The 12,032-nt window shown below is 41.8% G+C and overlaps 1 protein-coding gene across 10 annotated transcripts in view; it reads right to left on the bottom strand.

The window, feature by feature from the left end:
- Positions 1-11,973, bottom strand: part of SHLD2 (shieldin complex subunit 2) — a 37,489-nt gene extending 25,516 nt beyond the window's left edge. For 9 of the 10 annotated variants that reach the window (XR_012634976.1, XR_012634977.1, XM_074924348.1 and 6 more), the window contains exons 1-4: positions 11,893-11,971; positions 11,160-11,262; positions 9,999-10,092; positions 9,784-9,860 (exon numbers count right to left, since the gene is read on the bottom strand). The gene's annotated coding sequence lies outside the window, so the exon portion shown is untranslated. Of the gene's footprint in view, positions 1-9,783; positions 9,861-9,998; positions 10,093-11,159; positions 11,263-11,892 lie in introns of all 10 variants that reach the window. The other variant, XM_074924347.1, reaches the window with a different exon arrangement.
- Positions 11,974-12,032: the final 59 nt, after the last annotated feature.

Below are 12,032 nucleotides of genomic sequence, written 5' to 3'. Positions count from 1 at the left end.
GGAAATCAGATTAAAAAATTATCAAAAGGGTCTTTCCCAAAATAAAGACAGCATTCATTAAATACAAGGTATTCAGTGACAAGTGAGAACCAAAATATTACCACATTAACTGAAAGCTTTCTCAACAGGAACTCATATGATGTAAATGACAATATATTACGAACTGCAGCTGGCAACACAAAAATCATGCAGAAAACTGAATAGGCAGATCACAGTGAGAAAAAAATCCTTAAGTGACAGGGTATGGATGGAAAGCTTTAATCTATACAAAATGAGCAAGTACAAGTACTTGATTTGATGAAGCTGGGAAGAAAACCATGCAATGCAGTGTCCATTTAAACTGTATTCCCTGTTATAAAAAAGCAAATATAGAAGATGGAAGAGGTAACATCATAACGTGTAAAAGAAGAACTACACAATATGATCCACAGCACATTATGATGGCACTTAAAGCTCCCGTCTCTGTTTGGCAAAGAAATAAGCTTTACTCTACCAGCTCTCCAGGACATTAAAATTCTAATCCCAAATAGGAACCAGCTGTCAAGTCCCTTTACCTATGTCTATCCCTTCAACTTGGGAAGCCCAGTGTTTAGAATAAGAGTACTTACATTTCAAACCCAGGTCAATTGAAGTCTGAAGCCCTGATCCTGAGAGCTCCTCTATGCAGACACCACGCTCCAAGCGTGTCTCTGAAATGACACGCTGCTGTTCAGGGGTATCTCGGATTTTTCACTGGGCATATAAAAATGGCAGGGGCTGTCTATCAGTAGTATCCTCCACTGAGGAGCCGTGCAAAGCCACCTGTACCGTACTGCTGAATAGAATGGTGGTGTTAGGCAAAATTTTTCTCTTCCCAGCACCCAGCTGCTTAAGACCATCAACGTCAAAGTGAAAGACCATAAAAAATGTCTTGATTCAAACTTATCTTCCAAACAAGAAAATCTCATTCTTGCAGACAACATTAGTATTTACAATGGGATGGGGAAAATCTTACATGAGATTTTGAAAGAATAGGTTTTGACCTATTCAACTGCTCATCTTGTATGAATCAAAACAGAGTTAAGCAGGGACTGAAGCTGTTCCCATTTAAAAGTTATCTAGGGTTTTCCCCACTACATTGCATTTCCAGTCTAGTTTCAGGCTTCAGGATAGAAATTTGCCACCACACTTCATACCAATAACAGTACTCATGGTAATTCAAGAGTAGTCTAATCCCACTATCCTAAGAAGGAAATAAATACTGACTTCTCAGGTCAAGAACTAGATGTTAAGAGCAGTAGTATTTGAAGAAACCTTGTCAGTGATCTTTAGGATTAGCAGTGCTTTACAAGCATTGATGCAACAGGGGTTTGATCTTGACTGATTATTCCACTGTAGGAATGAAAGTCTCGTGCCTGAGAAGTCAGAGCTCTGTCCCCTGAGGTTACACTGCTGTGCAAACACTGGGGAACAGCTAAACTGTCTGTACCCCCAACAGATCAGTTAGAATTAGCAGTCCATGCAGTTAAAGATCTGACAGCCACCTTGGTCCATCTCAACTCCAGATTTTACATTCTCTTATGATCTAGGATGGGAAAACAAAATAGAAAAAATACCCAGCAAGTACAGACAAAGCTGTAGGAATTACACTGCTTTTGATCTGACATTCTCAGCAAAAAGGCACAATCATATCTACACTGGCACCTGCCCAAAGAACTCATGCTAATTCCAGTATCCATTTCCTTTGTTTGTTGAGTAATTTCACCTTACTTGGCATTTTAGAAAGTTTTATAACCAAATATAGTCACAGGTCAAGTTTTATTAACCTGTCATCATCAAATTTGCTGGATGAAGACTGGCTGAAAGACTGATTTTTTCAGACACATTAAGCACATAGTGTGAAAATAAATGAAATAAAATCTACTGGAAAAACACCTATGTGCTGTATTTGCTGATCAGTTGTTTTATCCAAACTGACACATGGAGGCAGCTACAGATGGTGTCTGTTACTCCAAGAGAACTTCTGCTTATTTCTCTAATTTCTATGGATTCTTTTAATCCAACAGAACCTGGAAAATCCTACATAACTTCTATTTTTCATTATCTTCAACACAAAATGAATGAGCTGTAGTTCCATTACAGTTCACTGTTTCTGTTCCCCACAAGGAAGAAAGCTTTGTAAATTGAATATATTCTGATAAAGGATGAACATTCGAGACATGTATTTTACTTATCACTTAGAAGACAATCTAAGACTTTCCTGCATTTCTTCTGAAAACTTAAGGTTGACAGGAAAGAAAAAAACTGTATCAGTTTATTAGAAAAGCAAATTCCATGAGTTTCATTGAGAATAAATACTGACCATGCTCTGTAGTATCTGCCCTATGGTCATTCAGATATGAGGACCACGTAAGTTTGATTAACCAGCTCAGTTCCAAACAATACTTTATGTATTTTTCCTCCCTATACCATTAAGAAGTAGGAAAAAAATTATTTTTTTCTTTTTTTTAAGGAAACTGAGGCTAGGAAAGATTAAGTAATTTGCTTTGGCTCATGCAGTAAGCTGAAACAAGTGGAGAACTCTGTGAATCTTTCATACTCATACTTTAAACATTGCGCTATTGTTCCCCAATGCATAATCCTCTGCCTTTTTGATAAGTCACAAAACTATCCTTTTTATCTCAACTTTTCAGCTTACCTATTGAGATTTTAACATTCATTATCTCTGGTTATCCCAGTTCTATATCTGTGATTTTCTCTCCTCCTGCAGTTTATTGTCCTCCTCAGGCAAATGCTTTTCTTCCTTACTTGAGGTCTCAGGTGCTGACTTACACCAGCATAAAATAATCAAATGCCACCATAAAATAATCTAATGATGCAAAGTTCGTATTAACATGGGGCACCCGGTGTTACTTTTGTTTAGTTCTTGAACCTCTTACACTATCTGAAAGAGGTTTTCTTTTACCTTATGTGTCGTGCAGAACCTACCCACACAACTAAGCCTTAATTTGCAAAATGTTAAGACTTAAAGTCCTCAGGCACTGTGCTATATTCTGATGTGACGTTAATACTCACACACTCTGGGAGAATAAAAAAGGTGATGAGATTACAATGTTTTGCCAAATAAGATAACTTTCTTCTTTGAGTTAACAGGCCCATTAATTTCTTTGACTTAAAATAACCTTCACTGAATTAGCCATGTAATAAACAAGAATAAATTAAACCTAAAACTAAATAACACTAATGGACTTGCAGTACAAGTATGGGTTCACTGGTAGGTGAGGCGTAAAGTATACAGGGGAACAGAACAGTGAAGGAGACTGGCTTTTTCCTTTCTTCTCCTCTATTACCTTCATGAGGTATTTGTCACATCAGGAAGAAGCTCAATGTTTGCTTATATAGCCCAATGTTAAATTTATTTATGTAACTGCCACAGTGTAAATGCAGACTCTAAACCCGAGATGAACATATAACATACACTCAGTGCAAGAAAGTTGATCTCTAATGATAACTGAACAATCTAAAAGCATACATTATTTAGACTACCAGTTAGTTTTCCTTTACTAAATTCAAGGCAAACACCAGCTTATCTGAAAAACTGATAAGACAAAACAAATGAAATCAAGATAAGCTTTTACAAATTCCATGACGATTTTAACTCATTGAGTCAGATGACAGCAATATAACATTTCTATCACAGAATCATCTCGGTTGGAAAAGCCCTTGAAGATCCTCCAGTCTAACCATTAACCCAACATTAAGAGTTTCCAACTCCCCCAGATCCCTCAGCGCTGGCTCAGCCCGACTCTTCAACCCCTCCAGGGATCCCGGGGACTCCCCCCTGCCCTGGGCAGCCCATTCCAACGCCCAACAGCCCCTTCTGCACAGAAATCCTTCCTCAGAGCCAGCCTGACCCTGCCCTGGGCAGCTTGAGGCCATTCCCTCGGGGCCTGGCGCTGGGGCCTTGGCTCCAGAGACTCATCCCCCCTCTCTGCCCCCTCCTGGCAGGGAGTTGCAGAGGGCCAGGAGGTCTCCCCTCAGCCTCCTCTTCTCCAGACTGAACCCCCCCAGTTCCCCCAGCCGCTCCCCAGCAGACCTGTGCTCCAGACCCTGCCCCAGCTCCGTTGCCCTTCTCTGGCCACACTCGAGTCATTCAATGGCCTTTTTGGGGTGAGGGGCCCAGAACTGAACCCCCTCAGCGAGGGGCGGCCTCCCCAGTGCCGAGCCCAGGGCTCAGATCCCTTCCCTGTCCCTGCTGGCCACGCCAGGGCTGGTACAACCTAAAATTCAGAAAATCTGCTACCAATGATGTGCAGAGGCTCTACCTCACAAGTACTTCAAAAGCAGTTTACCTTCAACCCACTGATTTTCAAAAGAAAGAAGAGATAAAGTAGAACAGATAAATTAGGCATTTCCTTGCCAATATTGACAAGATTAGACAATAATAAGAAAAAATTAAACAGCACAAAACTTCAGCTTGTTAACTGAAAGAAATGTTTATCTAAACCAGATTCTATAGCAGTGCTGAGGGTTTAAGGCAGCAGTTGCTAACTGTTCTCATGACAACTGCCAATATCCCCTGGCTGCCCCTCACACCTCTGGGCACCACTCGGCCCCCCAAACCCTTCTCCTTAAGGTGTCCACTGCTCCCACACCAGCACCAAGTAACAATGACAGCAACAATGCCTCCACAAGATATTCCGGGATGCACAGATGTTGTCTGTGCAGGTTTTGTCACAACTCCCTGCGCTGGCCCTTCGGTCTGGCACTGCATGGCTATACATTTAACATCATTGCCCTACGGGCACCTCAACACCACATATAACGTGATCTTATAAACTACAGAAGGACATTATGAATAAACCAAGTCATTTAGCTAGAACACAGACCAAATGGACGGGGGCAAAAAAAAACCCAACCTATAAATTTTTTAAAATACTGTGTTTTCAAAAATTGTTCAAGTGTGCTCAAGATAGGACAATTTAACTCAAACAGAAGTATTTCTTGTTCTGACCTGTTTTTACATTCTGAGATCCCCTCTGGGATGAGCTTTAGCCGTGACTTTATGCACTGGATCTCTACATCCAGTGGGCACCATGAACAGTCCTGAGGTCTGTGAAAGACAGCTAAGAAAAGATCTCACATACACACTTCTAGCATCCAGAACAGCCAGTGATTTTTTTTTTTTCCTCCCCCAGGAAATCCATAATGTGTTGAAAAATACCGGCCAATGTACTCTTGGACTTTTCTGCTGAATACCACCAGTTTCAATTGTACCGAACTTGAGAGGCAATTCTTAATTCCTTTGGATCTGGGCTTCACCCACCAATATCCTTCATGAAGGATTAAGTATTCAAACATATTTTAAAAATAGAGGTTTCCATAAACAGTCTTCCAAAGTGAAAGAGGATACAGTTGATTTTGTTAACAGAAATGCAAACAAAAGCACTACAGGAGACTAGCGTTCTCTAGTCAAGAGCTTTATGTTTGTTATTTAAACAATATGCTCTCTTGTTTACACCAACAACTTCTGATTGTCAACTGAGCATTAAAGCAAGAAAAAAAACTGGTTTGCAGTCTCCCAACACTGTGATTCCAGGCTGTTAAATCTCAGGTATAATTTTCAGCCAGACAGCCAAGACCACCAAGAGTTGCAAAAACCATCTATTTCAATTGTAACTATTAGTTTCAAAAAATTCTTAGTTCACTCCTGGTAAACCATTCTTTCTGCTATCTGCTGTTTGCTGTTGACTAAAATAGAAAGCAATTCTCTAAAAAATAATATAATTTCCAGGAAATAAACTGACTGAAGTACTTTCTTTCCCTCCTACCCCTATTTAAGGGCACAAAGCTTGCATGCTCACAGTGTATCTGTGAAGGTTTTCTGCCTGTGTACCCATCAGCTTTCCAATAACCAGCTTTTTACCTCAGCTCATTTCAAACACATTTAACAGATGGGAATCTCAAATATATTGGGTTTGGCAACTCTATTGTCCCCTCTTTTGTCTTTTAAACTAGATATGAGTTAAAACCAAGCACAAGCTAAACGTTATTCCACGAAGGCACAAACCAGCTCCTTTAACAGATTCTCGCTGTTAGAGGAACTAAGAAAGGACAAACCTTCACACTGACCTGCAAAAGCTTCCATCACTTCATCAAGGGCCATGCTGACTGAAAGGTGGCTGAAATCAGATTAATTTGCTACCACCTTCAGTAAGCTTCAGATCAGATCTGTAGGCTCCAGAGAAAGCTACTTTTTGTCCCACCCACTGAAAACCATAAGTAGCTTTATAGGAAATAAGTGTTATAAAAAGCGTATTTTATATTTCTCAGTTATATTATCTGGCAATGCCTGTTAGTATTATATTGTCAGTAACAGCACCAAAACATGGCACAGAAAATTTCTGCACATCTACAGGACATTATCTCCTGTATACATGAGGAGCTTTTTATATCTCTTCTGTCACAGAGCTGAAGGAACCAGTTGGCAACCTCAGTCATCATGCACAGCAACAATATAAACAGATGGAGACAGACAGTCTTTAAAGCTGAGAAACACGAGCACCACCACTTTTCATGGCAATCAAAACTGTATTTACTCATGAGGTGGTTATCAGATTTTATTCCATGTTTTCTGACTTCTGCAGCAGAATTAACATTTTAAAAGCTCAGGAAACTGCCCTATAACACTTGCTCTGAAATGCTGGTAGGTTAGTCCACTTACTGAGGGCTTTTCAAGTGCCTCTCACTGAGTAAATTAGGAACCCCTGTCAAATTTACATCCTCAAAAACAGCCTCAAAATTCTATTGCCAGAACTGTAAAATAAGAACAGTATCTTGTTGCAGAAAGTCTGGAAAAGTAAAAAAAAAAAATAATCTTATGATTGCTTAAATAATAAATTTAATCATTATTTTGCTCAGCTACTCATTATTTTTTGTAGCAGCACCTCAAGTATAGAAAACAAGACTCTCACTTTACTAAAGTCCCTACAAGGCTAAACCTGCCAACTTCCTACTTTACTTGTAGACTTATGCGTTTCACTCCCTACTTTTACAGGGCTACAGACAGGCAAAAAATTCACTATATATGAACAAGATGTTAGCAGCATATACTTGAATTTAGCAATCATTAGAATACTTAAATTTAATGCAAATTAAATAGTCAGATCACAGGTACCTAAACATCTAACTAATAACTCAAAGTATTGGAAGCTTTAGAATCTTTTATCTCAACGGGAAATAATCCAGATACCTCTTCTCGAACCCCGTGGCACTGCAGAAAGCGCATCTCCGATTTGCGGCGTGCACAAACCTGACTTCTGCAGCCTGCCTGGAAAACCACCAAAATCAGGTACTTTTGTGTCAAGACAAAGTAAGCTAATACAGAAAACCTGCCAGTCTGCTCTCCAGCTTCTGAACACAGCTGAAGCTATTTATACAGGAAAGAAAAATTATCTCACAGAGCTCAGTTAAAGGACTCATAGGTCTTTACCAGAATTTTAAATCCAGCTGGCTCCCCCTTAGTCTCCAAACCAAAGGATCTAAGTATTGATACCCTATGCTGCCAGTGAAATGCCTGTCAGTTTTAGTTTCTAATTGGTTGTAAAGAGAGAACCGAAACAAAGATTTCTAGTCAAGTGTTCATTTTGTAGAAGTGCTTATATAGAGAGGTCACAAATTAATCTTCTGGGATTTGCCTAATTCATGTGTTGCCTGTACCAGCATCTTACAGAGCCAGTCCTCTAGGAACACTGTAAAGCTAGACAACTGTGCCACGCTCCTCATTTCATCCCTGTTATATCATGTACTGGCTTGGCATAAAAAGGGAAGAATATAACCAATATATTGTTGTATCAGATCTAAGTGATAAACAGAGTATAACAACTTGCTGATAAATTTGGAATTAAAATTAGGCTCAGATTAATCATTCCTTAGATCCTTTAAACTGTAGTGTATTTATGTTCTAAAAATATACATAATAAGACCACACGGCTTATCAGCATTTCCCCCCATTACTCTGAAGACCGAATGCTGGTACGACATTTTCCTGCGGACACAACCAACCATCTCTTCTCTACTTTCACATCCCACGCCAAAAACAATTATACACAAAGTTTCACTTTACAGCATCGCGAAGGTGGAAAATACAATCCATAAAACTTGAGAATATCTCAAGCTAAAGACCTACAAAAGAATCAGACTGCTATCTGACAGTATTTTAACATACTTTGCCACAATACGCAGGCAGCTCCAACGCAGCAGGATTACTGTGAAGTCCTACAAGCTTGGTGCCTCCTGCATACCCTCTATTGAACAAAGACAGGCACAGGACTTGAGTATTCCTGACAGATTCATACCCTCCCGTTCTCCCAGTAGCTATTATTCCATCATTCGCAGATCTATTAACTCTGGCACTGAACTGTTTTTCTTCAGCAACAGTTTGGGATAAGACAAATAACGCCAACTCTCATTCAGTTACACCACCAAAGTCTACATGAAGCAATACAGCATAACATGCCCAAGAAAAATAAGCATTTTTTTTTTTTTGCAACTTCTGGTGAAATGAGGAAGGGAAACAGTTGCCCATACAGGCAATTCAAAGGGGAACAAGAACCTGCTTCAACTTGTTTAATGTTCTAAATTATCCCACTGGGCTAGAACCTCAGTTTTACAACTTGCCACATTATTTCTGGAATCACCAGAAAAGTCTTTGTATGTGTTACCAAAATTTGGACTTTATCTCAAGCAATTCTTTAAGCAAAGGCTAAGAATGGCCAAACGCTTCATGTGATATGGGCAACAGCTGAAAATGAAGCTTGCAGAAGTAACTGTAATTCCATTTGCTGAGTATTTCAAAATCCATTTCTGTTCCCAGAGGAGTGTTTGTTTGCCACAGAAAGGAGTTAGTTCTCTGTCCACTGTTCGGATCAACTTCCCTCCTGAACACGCTGCCTAATGGATGTTCAGACTCTGAAGTCTCTGAACTGGAGGCAATCCCGGGGTTACCCTGGATTTGGAGGGGCTCAGCCAGACGAGGGGCAGCCCTGTGAGGACCCCCGAGTTCCTGCCTCTCTGTTCCCACTCACCTACTCCGGTAAGGAGACTGGGATGCAAACTGGGGATAGCTATCCAAGCTTCTGAAATAACCCTGGACCAGTACATCCTGGGAACATTTTAACCAAACTGACAAACCTTGATAGAGAACACTAAGCTGAACCATTTTAATAAAAATATATTTTCCATTTATGACATCTCTATTAACGATGCTAGGCAGAGGAAAAAGATTATCCCAGCCACCTACATATTCTCAAATAGCTAATACTTCAAATAATATCACGGATTAAAGCAGAAAGTACTGAATTCCAGTCTCAGATCACTTTTTTCAGTGAAACTTTAAAGTTTGACATGTAATAAATTTGGCTCCAATTGCTATGAAATTGGTAATTTACACTTTAAAACTGTGTATTGCCTCAGGAAAGCACAACACTGTTTATTATTGTTCATATATATAGTAAAAGTAAACTGTAAAAATTACAAAGATTTTAATTACAAAAATTTTAAGAGTAGCTTAGGAAATTATATCAACTTGTTTGTCTCCTTCACAGAGTTTAAATAAAAACTTATACCTATCATGCACACACAGCTGAATATGACCTTGTTGCACAGGCCATGACCCACAGAGTTCCTCCCACACCAGTATTAAGCTTTCTCTATGTATGGCTCTCCTAGATGCAGGCCTAAGACCAACATTCAACATGAAACTAACAGTTAGTGAAACTTCTGGTTGCGAAACCAAAAAGTTACCTTTGAATCCATCCAAGAGATTTTTTTTTTTTTCACTTGCGCTACTCAAATGTGAATCTTCTGTGGCACCTCATATGCTATACAAGAAAAAGAAGACACAGTTAATCTTTTATTATTGCAGTTACCAATTTCATACCTGCTAGGACTCATTCTAAAGCATCTGAACTTTCATTTCCTCTCACAAATACATTTTGCTTCAGCTGCTCAACACTTACCATGTAAGAATACTGGAATGGGGTATATGACTCCTGTTCTTACTCTTTTTGAATACCCTCAGGCAGCACAGTTACTCTTGTCTCCAGAAGGCATCTGAAGCAAACAAAAATATGGTAGAGACCTGCCGAGGTTGTTAAAGTGGCTGTGAACAGTACACATGATTTCATACATGAAAACGTAGAAACAAAAATCCCTAGGTATGTTTTCTTTTACAATATTTAAAGACTAAGAAATTTAACATGCTGATCTAGTTATTCTTAGCATTCAGCACACAGCTTACTGAAGTCCTGTCTTGTTTAGAAAAGGGGCAGCTCTGGTGTTGCATCGCTCCAGATACAATTGTGTGACTGAACCCATGGAGAGATCCGCTTCGTTCTCACACTGTCATGTCCCACACTCAGCCTCACAGACGTTCACAGGTGTGTACTACAAACATAGCCTGAGACTACAAGCAGCTGATAACTGAGTAAAGTTTATAAATCTGTCGAAGGCAGGATAAGAGCTAAGCGTATTAACCTTATTTTGATCTAAGTCTACACACTTGAGCAAACTGGTTAGTCATATTTTTCATTTAACCTTTGTGTCTGTCAAGTTGTAGTCTAATCTACAGAACAAGGTGAAAATAATTAGCTGATAAGGACTAATTGCCATAATACCTTTCACTGCCTTCTTCCCTACACATTTACAATAGAGAAGTCAAGCTTTAGCTAATAAGAACCTGCAGATGACAGAAATCAAACAGCTCAAAGCTGATAGAACCCCTGAGAACACTGCAATGCTGTGAACTGAAAATGAACACCAGAATGAAAGTTCTCTATGAGCCACCTACAGGATGGACAAGTTTGTTCCTGAAGCCCTGTGGGAACATCCAAATAACCAATTGCCCCAAGAACACGCTCCTTTCTTGCTTTTGTGTCCATATCACGCGCTGTCGAGCATCTTTATCCTCTAGACTACAGTTATAAACCATCCTCGTTACAGGAAAGAGACAACCTCATTAGCAGTCCCTAAGACAGCTTCTTAGGGATCTTAGGAGAGAAACAACATTAAATCAAGATAAAATTTGAGCATGTTGCCTGAAAATTCCATGTGCGTTAAGAGTCTGTGGCTAAGCTCCTGCTGACAGATACAGACACAAGTTAAATTTCTTTCCCACAAGCCTTGCAGCGCAGCCCTTGGATGACCACAGCGGTTAGAGATTCCCATGGTGATAAAGCAGCTTCCCGGTTATTCCTGCCCTGAGGGCATCGGTCTCCCACATTCCTGAACAGAAAAACACACTTGCATTTTCCAATTAGCGGCCCAATGATCACTTTCTTCTATAACAAACCTGGTAAACACGCTGCAACACACTATCCCCAAGTTCCGAAATCACACCTTGCATGGTTCAAAGCAATATTTTCAGGGATGTACCCAAAAGTCTGAGCTACATAAAGCCCAATGCCCTTTAACGGGCAGTAAAAGGCAACAGGCCACCCGCACAACACCCGAGCAGGCACAGCAGCCGCGCGAGGAGCCTGAAGCCCCGGTCCCTGGCGACGGGGCCGGCGCCTGGCCTGGGGCCAGGCCCGGGCTCAGCGGCCTCTGGCAGCCGCTCTCCCCCCGAGGGGTCCGCACACGAGCTGCGCTCCCCCTGCAGAGCCGCGGCCCCGCGCGGGGCGGCAGCGCCCCGACTTGCGCCTGTACTGGCGCTGAGAGAAGCCCCGGCTGTCCCCAGGGCCGGGCCGGCGGCGCTGGAACCGGCCAGGGGCTCCCAGCCCCGGGTCCCGCCCAGCGCAGGGCAGCGCGGAGCGGAGCCCGCCCGGCGGCTCGGCAGGGCCCCGGCCCTGAGCGGCGGCGGGGCGGGAGGGCAGGGAAGCGGCGGCGGGGCAGAGCCACCCGCCACCGACCTACCGAGGGCGGCGGGGGAAGGACCGGCAGCGCCCGGAAGCGGCGGCGCAGGCCGGGGCCGAGGCCCCGTCCCCGGGCGGGCGCGCAGGCGCAGTGGGGAGGCGCGGCCTGTCCCGCCTGTCCCCGCTGCCCCCCCGCGCCCC

Source organism: Athene noctua, chromosome 21, assembly GCF_965140245.1.
Source record: "Athene noctua chromosome 21, bAthNoc1.hap1.1, whole genome shotgun sequence".
Lineage (NCBI taxonomy): Eukaryota > Metazoa > Chordata > Aves > Strigiformes > Strigidae > Athene > Athene noctua.
The sequence above is the reverse complement of the archived record's forward strand: the minus strand, read 5'-3'. Positions and strand labels throughout refer to the sequence as shown.